The sequence below is a fragment of the Ruditapes philippinarum genome, unplaced genomic scaffold (genome assembly GCF_026571515.1).
Source record: "Ruditapes philippinarum isolate M1 unplaced genomic scaffold, ASM2657151v2 ctg6216_1_1_1_1, whole genome shotgun sequence".
NCBI classification, from domain to species: Eukaryota; Metazoa; Mollusca; class Bivalvia; order Venerida; family Veneridae; genus Ruditapes; species Ruditapes philippinarum.
The window spans coordinates 100,806-112,002 of record NW_026861758.1 but is presented as its reverse complement, the minus strand read 5'-3'; the positions used below and the strand labels follow the sequence as shown (position 1 = coordinate 112,002).

Genomic DNA, 11,197 nt, shown 5'->3' with positions numbered 1-11,197 from the left:
TATGGATAAAGTCTGCTTAAATTTATTATCTGAAATCTTTAGGATGAATCTATCATATGTCTTTTATTTGCGATATTTATTACTTATTTCAAAGGTAAATATCCTTTTTAGTTTACCAGTTAATTCACAGTTCAGTTATTTTATTGCTATGTAATTGAATGTTATGTAAAAAATGTGAAACAGTTAAGCAGTTTGGCAAGGAAACACAATCATAATGTCTGCCTCTCACTTATAAATATGTATTTATATTATTTGTTTTAAAAATAGTTTGCTAATATTCAAGTAATATATTAGGCAGAGCTTTATTAACTTTCAGTAGCAAGAATGCAAACGTTGTGGGTACATTGTTTTATCACTGCAGGGATATTCAGCAGCCCTGCCTTCTTAATTTCCTATTTTAGTACACACGAAATGTTTCATGAAATATTTAATAGTATATAAAATTAACAACAATTAAGTACAACCATCTGTAGCGTCACATTTTTACACAAACGGCCACATTACCAGTGACTTTGATAATTGCACTTAAAAATAAAAGAGTATTGTAATATAGAATGTGTCTTTTTTTTACTCACATGAATATTGTACGAAAACTGATCAAATGTTCCGGATCACAATAACATGCTGCCGTCTTATTCGTTTAGCATCCGCAATTCCATTTTAAGACAATTTACTAGCTTCCACATGTCTTTTATACAAACATTTCGGAAGCATTCCTTTTTCAAGATCAAACATTAATGTTTCCAGCTTAAAATATAGCCTTTTCACATTTAAAAGTAACCAAAAAAATATATATATAAAACGTAGAAACGTAAATAGTGAAAAGATAATTTGATTGATCAACACATAAGTATAATTATGAAGAAGCTATAAATACAAATATACTGTACGATAAGATTGTTGTATTAGATAAGAAGTTAACACTGACTTAGATTACAATTTAAATAAAAGGAAATGTAGTGTTTATCTGAGGAGGACATTACAAAATATAGTGAAAAATTAGTTATCCGCTGAAATATCTTTTTTCTGACAGAGCAACTAAAAGGGAATTCCAGGATATCGTGTAAATCAATGCGTTGCTGAATTAGCGCAATCTAGAAGGGCATTCCGGAAAAAAAATGCAAAATCAACCTTCTGTTTGATAATGAGCTGTTGAGGTGGCAGAGCAATACAGTTTTCCGAAATACAGTGTTAAACTAATGTACTGCAGAATTGCTCAGCTGACAGTACACATAAAGTGTCAAATCAATGTGTTGCTGGATTGCACTGAAATCACACAGGAAGAGCAATGTAGCGGGGCATTCAGTAATGAACTGTAGGATTATTGCTCTGCTGGAATGCTCATCTGACAGCGCAAGCTAGCAGGACATTCCGCCAGAAGATAGTATAAATCAAAGCACTGAAAGTACTGTTGGAAGGAAATTTTCATAGAAATTCCCAATGCGTGTGAATTAAAAACAAAGGAATATGTGCAAGCTTCAATCTACAGCTTGCTGATTTGATGACGTAAAATGTGACGTCATTGTTTCCGTTTTTGCACTACTCATGTTCAGTGGGCTGATAACTAGTTCTTGGCCCAGGGCCCCAAACCCATAAGTTGTGACACTCATAATCAGTTGAAATCATAGGCAATTCTGTTACTAATATAGTAATAAGTGAATTAATAGATAATACTACTGCATTATAAACACAAAGAACCACTCAGTTTGACCTAAATCGGCCATGACTTATATAACTACTTCATAGGAATTCAAGACCATGCCATAAGCATTATTTAATCATAGTTAATGAAGAGACTTTTTATTTTAAACTCAAGGACAAGAAAAGCTCATTATGTGCTTACATTTGTAAGTTCAAACATAACTAATTGTGTTTTAGTATGAAATTGATGTACATGCTGTTAAAGTCATAGCAAAACAAAGAACAATGATTTAAAATAAACTTTTATTGTCAAAACTTGCATAAAAGTAAAAATATATGTGATATAAAAAATAAATGATTAAATATATGGAGATAATGAAATTAAGTTTGTCAGATAAAATGTGTAAAAGGAACTCCACTGAGGTTTTTTGACATGATGAGACTGAAATTTATTTTTCTAGATTAATGTACCACTTGATGTATGTTTTGACCACTAATCTTTGAGAAAAATTTCAGATCATTTGCACACTTCCTTTTTCAAGAATAATTATTCAAATTGTAAAAAAGTGACCCAAAATGAAAGCGTTTAAACACATTTCATGCAGATCAGGCTGAGAAAAGCATAAAAAAATTGATTTTCAATTTATTTCAAAGTATATTTCTTCACTATCTGTGCATATATTTCTGTATCAAGTGCCCCGGCTCATTTCTGTAGAAATTCAAATGTTATGTTTTAGGCTTTTAAACCTCAATGGACTGAGTCCCTTTAAATTATTGGTACATATTGACGTGACACAAGTTATAACAATCTGAATGAAAGAAGCTTTAATGCAAACGGCCAGTAATATAGGAGGTGCTGTTTTAAGGATTTTTTACATACAAGACTTACATTATACAACAAAATATAGTCAAAAGTAGAAATGTGCCCATAGGACTTGAATGCCTGCGTTAAGAACAATGCTTATATTGAGTGGGTAATCAAAATATGTACATAATTAGACAAGCCCACTGGCAGCATATATCAAGCCTGTTGCCATTATTCAGAACTGAACCTTAAAGCTTCAGATTGGGGAGAAAGATGTATACGTAAGTGAACATTTGTGATAAATGTTATGTAAATCCAGCCATGTATATAGAAATATACTCTCATGTTTTAAGTTATTATTTGACTTTTGATCCAAAGTAGTGACCTTGATTTACAGACACCTGATTTTTCATACTACTCCAACTCACTAAAGACTGTTAAATTTTGTCCAGAACTATATGAAAAATCTTTATAGATTTCAAAAGCATTCAAATATTATCAGTTATAAATCAATTTTTTGCATATGATTTGGTAAGGAAGGCATAATGTTGTATAAATTTTGTGGAATGTAACTGAAATCATAATTGACCTGTGTTTTGATATATTGTTGAATATACCAGTTATAAATTGAATCCTTAAAAGGTGTACAAATCTTATTGGTTGGAAACTAAAATTTCAGTGGAAATTCACATACTGACCGGACTGACAGACAGGGTAACACTTAATGCCCTGTCACCATTCTTTAAATGGCATGGGCATATAAACATAGAACAGGTTAGCTTACAAGAGCATTTCTGTTTTCATATTTTACTAGGTAAAGTACAAAACAAGAGCTGTCCGTAAGACAGCGCGCTTGACTTTTTTATTGCTTGCCAATAAAAAAAGTTTTTGCAGTAAAAGGCAATACAAGAATCTCTGTATTTTTAAAGTGAACAATGGCCATGAGCATTAAGATATTTAGTGAAGAATTATTTTATTATGACATAATTTATGGTAAAGTGAACAAGTGGATAGGAATGAATTTTTTTAGATTTTTTAAGTTTTTTAGTGCTTGCCTATAATACAAAACATTGACAGTTAAGGGCCATAATTCAAATAAAATCTTTGACAGAATTACCTTCTCCTGGACATGTTTGGGAATCATGATTGTAAACAAGTATTCCAACTTTCAAATTAATATCTCAAACAGTTCAGTCAAAAAGTGGACTGGTACTAAAAAACTTAACCAAGATTCTAAGTCGATAAAAGGCCTTAATTTTTAAAACAAATCCTTGACAGAGTTACCTTCTCTTGCGTACAGATGGGGGTAATGATGTGAAATAGCATTAAAAGTTTCAAAGCAATATCTCAAAGGGTTAAGGCAATAAGTGGATTTTACCCATATTCAATGTATTTTCTAAGTCAAAAAGGGGCATAATTCTGTCAAAAACCTTGACAGAGTTATGTCCTCTTGTCTGTTGATGAAGGTCGTGATGGTAAACAAGTATGGTCAGTTTCAAAGCAATACCTCCAATGGTTTTGAAATAAAGTGAGGTGGTACAAAAAACTTAACCAAGCTCAATACACTTTCTAAGTCAAAAAAGGGCCATAATTCTGTCAAAAACCTTGACAGAGTTATGTACTCTTGTCTGTAGATGGAGGTTATGATGGTGAACAAGTATGGTAAGTTTCAAAGCCATACTTGTAATACTTCTGAAATAAAGTGGGGTGGTACGAAAAACTTAACCAAGGTGTGACGCCAACGCCGACGCCGACGCCGGGGCGAGTAGGATAGCTCCCCTTTTCATAGAAAAGTCGAGCTAAAAATGATATTTTTATAATTTTATGAGCCATCACATCAAAACGTGATCAATGTAATATGAAGTATGGGAAAATAAGTAACAAGAAGTGCATGTTTAACTAAAACAGAATGTATGATTCAGAGGAACACTGTAAAAATAAAGTAAATAATGTTAGAAAAAAAACAACAACAAAAAAAAACATAAAAAAAGTTGACCATCATTTGGACTTTCATGAGTTGGCCATGCTAATCTTAAAATAAGAACACAAATAAAATACAACATTATACAAAAGGTAGTACAAAAAATACAATGATCAAAAGTTTGAAAGTGAACACTTGTTGGTAAAATAAACAAGAATTTGTAACAGAGATACCAAGGTCCCCCGCCTCAGGGAAGTTTTATATGAAGCAAAAAATTGTGCTATTTCAAAAGATTGAGGCAGGGATCTAAGGATTTTCAGTCCAAAATTATGATCAATGCTAGATCTGCAAATGCAACAATAAATTTATTAAAGAAATAAAATGAAATACTGAATTTCAAAATATATCATGTTAAGCTTTGCAGGGATTATTTTTGGCTTATTTTATAGCCGTTATTGGGACATATTCCCAATTGAAAATAGTATATTATTTCCCAATCCAAAGGAAAATATTCCCAATTGAACGTTACAAAAATATAAATATTGAATAAAGAATTCTAAAATCTTTGAAAATAAGGGCTTCTTTACTGTAATAGTGTTTAAATGTTTGAAGAAGCCATCCTAGGCAGTGATTGCTTGCATACATTTAATCACAGCAAACTTTCAGTTATGCATTTTTTCCCAATTTTAACAAAATATCGCTGAAATTCCCAGTTGCATGGGTATGGGTTATGTTCCCAAATCCTGGAAAAAATCCCTGCTTTGACCTCTTAGTGTGACCTTGACCTTGGAGGTAGGGGTGCAGGTGTTGTGCATGACATATCATCTTATCATTGTGACTACTTGTGCCAAGTATTTTCCAAATCCCTTCATCTATGAAGAAGTTATGGACGGGGCATAAAATATACCATATAACAGACTTTGTTACCTTTATACCTCTAAGTGTGACCTTGACCTTGGAGGCAGGGGTGCAGGTGTTGTAACTGACATATCGTCTTATTATTGTGACTATTTGTGCCAAGTTATTTCAAAATCCCTTGAACTATGAAGAAGTTCTACATTGGACACAATATATACCCTTTAAAAAAACAATGTTAATATTTTACCTCGAAATGTGACCCTGACCTTGGAGGTAGGGATGCAGGTGATGCGCATGACACATTGTCTTATTATAGTGAATATTTGTGCCAAGTTTTTTCAAAATCCTTTGATATACAAAAAAGTTATGGACCGGACAAAAAAATACCCTATAACAGGCTATGTTAATCTTAGACCTCCAAGTGTGACCTTGACCTTGTAGGTTGGTGACCGATTGTTGCGCATGACACATCATCTCATTGTTGTGAACAATTGTGGCAAGTATTTACAAAATCCCTTCAAAGATAAGAAAGGTATAGACTGGACACGAGATATACCCTCAAATGGACAATGTTGACCTTGAATGAGCAAGTGTGACCTTGACCCTGAAGGTAGGGGTCTGGTTGTTGCACATCATCGTCTTATTATAACAAACATTTGTGCCAAGTTATTTCAAATTCCTTCAATAAATGACAAAGTTATGGACCGGACACGAAATATACCCTGTAACAGGCTGTGCTAATATTTGACCTCCAAGTGTGACCTTGACCTTGGAGGCAGGTGACCTGTTGTTGAGCATGACACATCTTCTCATTATTGTGAGCAATTGTGGCAAGTATTTACAAAATCCCTTTAGAGATAGGAAAGTTATAGACCGGACACGAGATATACTTTCAAAAAGACAATGTTGACCTTGAATGAGCAAGTGCGACCTTGACCCTGGAGGTAGGGGTCTGGTTGTTGACATGACTCATTGTCTTATTATAACAATCATTTGTGCCAAGTTATTTCAAATTCCTTCAATAAAAGCTTGAAGTTGATAAAGATTTGTTCATACATATTTCAACAAGAGGGCCATGTATATATAGGCCCCTGGAGCGGGGCCAGTTTAAACCCCAGGGCTTTTATTTGACCAAACTTGTAAGACACCCGTTAGAAGATGTTTCATGATGTTAAGTTTTTACTACACACATATAATGTAAAACAAAGACCTCTGCACCACCCCCCACCCCGGCATGGCCAATTTTTATACAAGGGCTTAAATTTGAACAAACTTGGTCGACACCATAAGATGTTTCATGCTAAACATCTAAGCTCTAGTTCATTGGGTTTTTTAAAAGAAGATTTTTTAAGTTTTTACTTTACACAAATAGTTAAAAACAATGAAACCCCTGGGGCGGGGCCAGTTTTGACCCCAGGGCTTTTATTTGAACAAACCTTGTACACACTTACCAGAAGATGTTTCATGCTTAATATCTAAACTCTAGCTATTTTGGTTTTTTCAAAGAAGATTTTTAAGTTTTTACTATATGCATATAGGGAAATTCAATGACCCCTGGGGAGGGGCCAGTTTTGACCCCCAGGGCTTTTATTTGAACAAACTTGGTAGACACTCACTAGAAGATATTTCATACCTTTAAAAGAAGATACTTTGTCTAAGCTCTAGCTCTTTGGGTTCTTTAAAAGAAGATACTTTAAGTTTTTTTCTTTTGGTTGCCATGGCAACCAGCGTTCTATGAACAATATTTAGAGGTGACCACCAAAGAAACATTCCTGTGAAGTTTGGATGAAATTGGCTTAGTGGTTTATGAGGAGATGTCATTTAAAGTAAAAGTTTACGGACGGACGCCAGACGAAAAGCGATCAAAAAAGCTCACCCTGTCACTTTGTGACAGGTGAGCTAAAAATAGTTAAGTGATCTTATTTTCCTGGTGGAAAACTGGTGGCTCAATAAAGTTCTATACATATGAGCCGCGCCATGACAAAACCAACATAATGGGTTTGCGACCAGCATTGATCTAGACCAGCCTGCGCATCCACGCAGTCTGATCAGGATCCATGCTGTTCGCTTACAAACTCTATTACAAGTAGAAAAACTGATGGCAAACAGCATGGATCCTGATCAGACTACGCGGAGGCGCAGGCTGGTTCGGATCCATGCTGGTCGCAAACCTACTATGTTGGTTTTGTCATGACGCGGCTCATATTATGATATTTCAAATATTGGAAAGTTATCTATAGTTCTTGGTGAAAGACTGGTGACTAGTTTTCTCTTCAATGTCATATTTTTTTCTAATTAGATTAAGTCATGGGCTTCATGAGGCTTTCGACATCACATCTAAGAACTCTTTATCCAACATTGCAAAGGGCAGGCAGTCTCTCAGGTATTCCAATTTCTTTTAAGTTTTATAAAACCACAATATTTCTATTTCTTTAGTGTTTCCGACATGAAGACACATCTACATGTATCTTTCATTATCACTCCTGCTTTTACTGTTCTATCATATAAGCGCCTCTGTTTCCTGAAATATTTGTTAAGAAAAAGTTAATTGCAAAGTTAAAATTCCACTTGTAAACCCTTGCCGAGCTCCAACTTACAGCAGTGAATGGCTTAAAGGTTTAAAGTCAAGAAACTAAACCAATCAGTCACAGACACCCCAAGTATTTTATCTATTTGCTAAGCAGCAATTTTTTCAAAATTATTTAAATTCATAAATGTGAGTGATTCTGATAAGCTATAGACAGCTAAGTGATGATAAGATGATCATATATGTCAGATAAGTCGGAGTGCTAACACTGCTTACTGTGAATATTCAATATTTTAATGTGAATTGTCCTGAGGTAAAAAGGAAAAGAAAGCTGAATTCCTAAATACATGTTACATGTCACAATTGTTCTTGCTATTAATTTTGTTCCTAATTTCTTGTATAAGATATTTAAATACACTGTAATTCTTTTTTTATAAATTTGGCTTTTTGTGACAATAGTCTATCCAGTGACCGAAGCTCACCGACTTAAAATAAACTGTCCTGTGTCAGCCTTTAAACAAATCAAGAAAAAAAAGCTATTAGAATATAATAATTAAGAAATATCATATACAAATACTTCTAAATAATCATGTACCTCTTCCTTAAAAGCCCATGCTATTGAAAGAAACACTTTTTCCATTTGTTCACTTCAAGGTTAGTCAGATTGACAGTCTCACATTTTAGCCTTTATCTCTCGTGATTTCATTGTCATTGACCCTAAAGCATCCTTAAAATCGATATCCTGCTGTTCACATTCATAAATCTGACATGATTGTAGGCCGAACTTCTGAAACATAAAATATAATTATTATTAGATATACATATAGTATCCCAATAATTATGTTAGTTGATATCAAATCAATAATTTAAGCAGTGTTCGAAATTAGCAGTAGTCCGAGAGCCCGACTACTAAATTTCTCCTCGGGCTATCAACTTTTCACAGTAACAAGCCCGACCAGGCTACTGTATTTTCAGAGGCAATATAAACAACTGTTTTGAACAAATGAATTGTGCTAGTGAAATATCTTTTGGGCAAGTGAATATTCCAATCTAGTAGTCCGACCAGCCTAGTCGATTCAAATCCTAATTTCTTACACTGTTTAAGAAACAATTTGTTCAAAATTGTCCAAGCATAAAGATTTTTATAGTATACTATAGTAATTATAGTGTATATACAGTATGTATTAAATGTCTTTACTATCTACTATACTGACCTGAAATTTCAAGAAAACAACTATCTTTAAAATCCATTTTCTCAGAAGTTGCAAAACCAAGTGAATGAAATTGCTCTGGGTTTGTATTATTCTGTACAACTTCTGATCACAAAAGCTTCAAGGACATTTATGAGTAAGTCAGGTCCTATCCTGAAAGATTGTTGTTCAAGTTTGAAGACAATCCATTCAAAAATAACAAAGTTATAGCCACTAATAGCAAAAATCAAGAAGATTTAGACATATACCTTGAATGTTAATATGGTGGTCAAGTTAATTTAGTTTAGTCTGGTCTATTTGAAGGGTTGTTGTGGCCAAGTATGAAGACAATACACCAAGATCTGAAAAAAGTTATGAACAAGGTTAAAGTTTGATGACAGCAATGGGAAAGCCGTCATGACTTACAATATATTTAATAATTTTGGCCCTAAGGCAAACTGAAAATTCTAGCCTATAAACACTGTTGAGACTAGCTGTTCAGCATTTTTTCAATAATAAATAAATGCAATGATAAAGTCGGTAACTTGCAAGTCTTCTAACATTTTTACAAAGAATGCATATATATATTTTCTCCTAATCTTAAAGATTATTTATCTTAAAGATAATTTCAAACAATATGTTATTAACTAAACAATCTATATCCTAATATATGGTTTTAATAGAGGGCCGAGTTGACATGTCCCGAGTTGGTATAGGGCCGAGTTTACATGTAAATCCAATAATGTAAACAATCCTTGACCTAATTTCGTTTGTCTAACAAATTAACATCTGCAAACACAAAACGATTTTGAACAAAGAAATAAAAGCATTTCCACAAACCTTTGCGATGTTATTCATCAGCAAATCTATGTCTTGGATGGAGAAATCTCAAAAACACGAACGTTATTCTGTCGATGGTCCCAACAATGGCGGGTCTGCCCTACTTATTAGTCAACACCAAGTTTTATCAAATTGCATCAGTTAATTCCAGAATACTTTTGAAAGACTTGTATTGTAATCTTGTTTTTTATTATTTATATAATAATATTTTTGTTTCAAACGCTTTGATTCTATGATAGTTTGCGAACCATTTTTTGCGAAAATAGTACAGTACAGAACGCCTTTTTAAGGCCACATATTGTATTCATTGTTTCCTCTTGAGTTATCGACGTAAAAAAAATCAGCGGTGGCATAAAATGCTATTCAATAAATTGCTAAATATATACAATAAATACTTTCATTTCCCTTCGGTTGACTTATATATGTGAACTTTTCAGCATCTCTGCTACAAAATTACACCCTATTTATATTCAATTTATTGTACATAGGTACATGGACACAAACTTTTCTTTGGCCTAATGCGTAATAATACTGATGTTTTTTTTCCGTACACGTTTAAGATTATGTTCCATTGATGTAAGCTAACATTGAATATCATCATTTCAAGTTTTTTTGAACATCAGCTTTTTCTTCAAGTCATCCACGTTTGAAAGTATACATATAGTTCTGCTGCACTACTTTCTTGGTCGCACTAACTACTTATTTTCTATTGAGCTTAAACATAATTCAATTAGGTGTTGTTCGTTCTTTTTCAATATAGGCAGACCGATAATATAGAAAGGAAATTTTTTTTTGAAAAAATTTCCTTCCAAAAATTATGGTTATCTGACTATACCTATTTCTACATATCTAACTCAGTATCCGAATAGCGGGAATTGAGACCTTTAAAAGATAGTTTTTGCTATAATTTGATAATACCAAAGTAAAATATAAAAAAACCTTCCAAAACCGCATTCATACGTTATTATTTTAATTTATACTTGCACGGAAATTTTTTGCCTTAAAACCTAAAGACCGTCTTTTTACCAGATTTCATCAGGAAATTGTTATTTACCCACACGCAGACTTACAAATTAGTCTCGTTTAAACAGTAAGTTGATAATGTAAATATATTGTTGCTGCATAAACTGTGCTTATTAATTAACTGATGATAGAAACACAAGATGTAAAGAGTTAAGTTTTATTTGAGCCGCGTCACGACAAAACCAACATAATGCGTTTGCGACCAGCATGGAACCAGACCAGCGTGCGCATCCGCGCAGTCTGATCAGGATCCATGCTGTTCGCTATCAGTTTCTTTATTTGTTATAGAGTTTGTTAGCGAACAGCATGGATCCTGATCAGAATGTGCGAATGCGCAGGCTGGTCTGGATCCATGCTGGTTGCAAACTCATTGTGTTGGTTTTGTCATGACG

The 11,197-nt window shown here is 33.5% G+C and overlaps 1 long non-coding RNA gene across 1 annotated transcript; it reads right to left on the bottom strand.

Annotated features, from left to right (window-relative positions):
* Window positions 1–3,268: 3,268 nt before the first annotated feature.
* Window positions 3,269–10,466, bottom strand: LOC132716725 (uncharacterized). Its single transcript, XR_009623864.1, has 4 exons — window positions 9,783–10,466; window positions 9,212–9,304; window positions 8,348–8,539; window positions 3,269–7,746 (listed from the first exon to the last, which is right to left on the bottom strand). It is a non-coding gene; the product is annotated as an uncharacterized LOC132716725 (long non-coding RNA).
* Between the last annotated feature and the right edge of the window lie 731 nt (window positions 10,467–11,197).